A 4585-nucleotide genomic window follows, 5' to 3' on the forward strand; every position below is an offset into this window, starting at 1 on the left:
TGTATATACAGACCGGGACACCGGGATACAAATGACGACCGGGACACAGGGAATATAAATGACGACCGGGACACAGGGACACAACTACAATGGGGACGCCGGGGGGCACAGGGGGATATAAATGACGACCGGGACACCGGGACACAAGGAATATAAATGACGCCTGGGACACTCAAAGAGAAATCACAGACTGGAACACCGGGACACAAATGACGACCGGGACACAGGGAATATAAATGACGACCGGGACACAGGGACATAACTACAAAGGGGACGCCGGGGTGCACAGGGGGATATATAAATGACGATGGCGACTCAGGGAATGGTCGATTATCAATCACCATCAACAAAGCTCAAGGGCAATCATTAGAATCATGAGGTATAGATCTGAATACGGATTGTTTTCCCATGGACCATTATATGTTGCATGTTCAAGAGTCGGTAAACCTGAAAATCTATTTATATGCACAGACAATGGGACAGCAAAGAATGTTGTATATTCGCAAGTTTTACGTAGTTAAAAACATATATATATATATATATATATATATATATATATATATATATATATATATATATATATATATATATATATATATATATATATATATATATATATATATATATATATCTATATTCACAGGTGGGACATAGGGACACAACTACAATGGCGCGTAACTAATATGGCGCGTAACGACTTACGCGCGCGGGGGGGCTTGGGGGGGGCGCGAAGCGCCCCCACCAACTAGGTGTTGGGGTGGCGCGAAGCGCCACCCCAACAGCTAGTATATATATATATATATATATATATATACTAGCTGTTGGGGTGGCGCTTCGTGCCACCCCAACACCTAGTTGGTGGGGGCGCTTCGCGCCCCCTCAATCCTCGCGCGCGCAAATCGTTACGCGCCATATTAGCTACGCGCCATTGTAGTTGTGTCCCTGTGTCCCACCTACATATAAATAGATTATCAGGTTTACCGACTCTTGAACATGCAACATATAATTGCCCATGGGAAAAACAATCCGTATTCAGATCTATACCTCATTATTCTAATGATTGCCCTTGAGCTTTGTTGATGGTGATTGCTAATCAAACATTCCCTGTGTCCCCATCGTCATTTATATATCCCCCCTGTGCTCCCCGGTGTCCCCGTTGTAGTTGTGTCTCTGTGTCCCAGTCGTCATTTATAGTCGACAAACATGACGTCGGTCGACACACACGTCCCAGTCGTCATTTGTGTCCCAGTGTCCCAGTCTGTAATTTCTGTTTGAGTGTCCCGGTCGTCATTTATATTCCCTGCGTCCCGGTCTGACCTTTTTTAGTTTTTTTCTTCTTTTGTATTAATGCTAAAGCCAAGGTTCGAACCTGGAACCTCTCGGCCCTAAAACCTGGAACATAACGCTTTACCAACTCAGCTACTTCGACTTGAATACATTTACCTTTTTTATTTTTTTTTTTATTTTTTTTTTTTTCTCCTTTATTTTTCAGTTTTTTTCCTTTTTTTAGTTTTCTTTTTCTTTTTCAGTTTTTAGTTTTTTTTAGTTTTTTATTAGTTTTTAGTTTTTTTTTTCATTTTAGTTTTTTTTTGTAGTTTTTACCTTTTTTTAGTTTTTTTTAGTTTTTTTTTCTTTTTTACCTTTTTTTAGTTTTTTAGCTATTTTAGTTTTTTAGTAGTTTCTTTTTAGTTTTTTTGTTGATTTTACCTTTTTTAGTTTTTTTCTTCTTTTGTATTCAAGGTTCGAACCTGGAACCTCTCGGACCTGTTTTCTTTTTCTCCTTTATTTTTCTTTTTTTTTCCTTTTTAGTTTTTTTTTCTTTTTCAGTTTACATACAGCTCAATCCTTATATTTTTATATATCTACTAGCTGTTGGGGTGGCGCTTCGCGCCACCCCAACACCTAGTTGGTGGGGGCGCTTCGCGCCCCCCCCAAGCCCCCCCGCGCGCGCAAGTCGTTACGCGCCATTGTAGTTGTGTCCCTATGTCCCACCTGTGAATATATATCTATATATATAAAAATAAGTTGTCTGTCCGTTACGCCAGATTATATCTTCTATATATATAAAAGAAAACAAACTAGAATGTAAAAACTGGAAATTGCATAAATATTTCGAAATATTTTGACAATAGATTAAAGTAATTCGAAAAAAGAAAAATGGTAAAAAACTAAAAAAAAACTGAAAATAAAAAACTAAAAAAAAATTAAAAATTAAAAAAATTAAAAAAAGAAAAAAACCTAAAAAGAAAAAACGTAAAAAAATAAAAAAGATAAAAAACTAAAAAAAAAAACTAAAAAAAGCTAAAGAACTAAAAAAAAAAATATAAAATAAACTGGGAATTGCACAAATATTTCAATATATTTTGACAATAGATTAAAGTAATTCGAAAACCTTAAAACAGATACCCAAAATTATTATAAATTGTTGGAGCTTTAGCATGCTTGGCACGTAAAGATTTTTCCAAGTGTCAATGTTAGAATGAACATTGACAAACTGAAGAAAACAAATCAATAAACAGAAGAAACTAAAAAAAAGAAAACTAAAAAAGAAAAAAACTAAGAAAAGAAAAAGCTAAAAAACAAAAAAAAACAAAAAGGAAACTGTATCTATATATATAAAAATAAGTTGTATATATGCATGTTTGTTTGTTTGTGGGTTTGCATTTGACGTCATTATAAGTATATAAGGCTTTGTATATGACGTCATTATAAGATGACACTACAGACCGTGACACCGGGACACAAACGACGACCGGGACACCGGGACAGAGAGAATATAATGACGACCGGGACGCTCAAAGAGAAATTACAGACTGGGATACCTGGACATAGGGACACAACTACAACGGGGACGCCGGGGGCACAGGGGGATATATAAATGACGACGGGGACACAGGGAATGTTCGATTAGCAATCACCATCAACAAAGCTCAAGGGCAATCGTTAGAAAAATGCGGTATAGATATGAATACGGATTGTTTTCCCATGGCCAATTATTATGTTGCATGTTCAAGAGTTGGTAAACCTGACAATCTATTTATATGGACAGACAATAGGACAGCAAAGAATGTTGTATATTCGCAAGTCTTACGTAGTTAAATCTATATATATATATATATATATATATATATATATATATATATATATATATATCTATATATATAAAAATAAGTTGTCTGTGTGTGGATCTGTGGATCAGGTGACGTCACCTGAAAAAACTGGATCAGGTGACGTCAAAACTGAAAAAACTAAAAAAAGGCAAAAACTACAAAAAAAACTAAAAACTAATAAAAAAAATAAAAAAACTAAAAAACTAAAAAAACTAAAAAAAGGCAAAAACTACAAAAAAAACTAAAAACTAATAAAAAAGCTAAAAAACTAAAAAAACTAAAAAAAGGCAAAAACTACAAAAAAAACTAAAAACTAATAAAAAAAATAAAAAAGCTAAAAAACTAAAAAAACTAAAAAAAGGTAAAAAACTAAAAAAACTAAAAACTAAAAAAAACTAAAAAAAAGGAAAAAACTGAAAAATAAGCTAAAACAAAGGTAAAAACCAATAAAAAACTAAAAAAAAAACTGAAAAAACTAAAAAAAGGCAAAAACTACAAAAAAAACTAAAAACTAATAAAAAAAGTAAAAAAGCTAAAAAACTAAAAAAACTAAAAAAACTAAAAAAAGGTAAAAAACTAAAAAAAATAAAAAATAAAAAAAACTAAAAAAAAGGAAAAAACTGAAAAATAAGCTAAAATAAAGGTAAAAACCAATAAAAAACTAAAAAGAAAAAAAGGAAAAAACTAAAAAAAATTTTCATCTAAAAAACTAAAAAAAACTAAAAAAGGTAAAAACTAAAAGAACTAAAAAAGAATAAAATAAATGACGACACTCAAAGAGAAAGCGACCAGGATAAAAGGAATGTTCGATTAGCAATCAACAAAGCACCGGGACACAGGGAGTATAAATGACGACCAGGACATAAGTAAAAAAAAAAAACTAACAAAACTAAAAAGAAGGTAAAAACTACAAAAAAACTAAAAAGAAAAAAACTAAAAAAAGGCAAAAACTACAAAAAAAACTAAAAACTAATAAAAAAGCTAAAAAACTAAAAAAACTAAAAAAAGGCAAAAACTACAAAAAAAACTAAAAACTAATAAAAAAAATAAAAAAGCTAAAAAACTAAAAAAAACTAAAAAAACTAAAAAAAGGTAAAAAACTAAAAAAACTAAAAACTAAAAAAAAACTAAAAAAAAGGAAAAAACTGAAAAATAAGCTAAAATAAAGGTAAAAACCAATAAAAAACTAAAAAAAAAACTGAAAAAACTAAAAAAAGGCAAAAACTACAAAAAAAACTAAAAACTAATAAAAAAAGTAAAAAAGCTAAAAAACTAAAAAAACTAAAAAAACTAAAAAAAGGTAAAAAACTAAAAAAAATAAAAAATAAAAAAAAACTAAAAATAAGGAAAAAACTGAAAAATAAGCTAAAATAAAGGTAAAAACCAATAAAAAACTAAAAAGAAAAAAAGGAAAAAACTAAAAAAAATTTTAATCTAAAAAACTAAAAAAAACTGAAAAAGGTAAAAACTAAAAG

This window comes from Artemia franciscana, chromosome 9, assembly GCF_032884065.1.
Source record: "Artemia franciscana chromosome 9, ASM3288406v1, whole genome shotgun sequence".
Lineage (NCBI taxonomy): Eukaryota > Metazoa > Arthropoda > Branchiopoda > Anostraca > Artemiidae > Artemia > Artemia franciscana.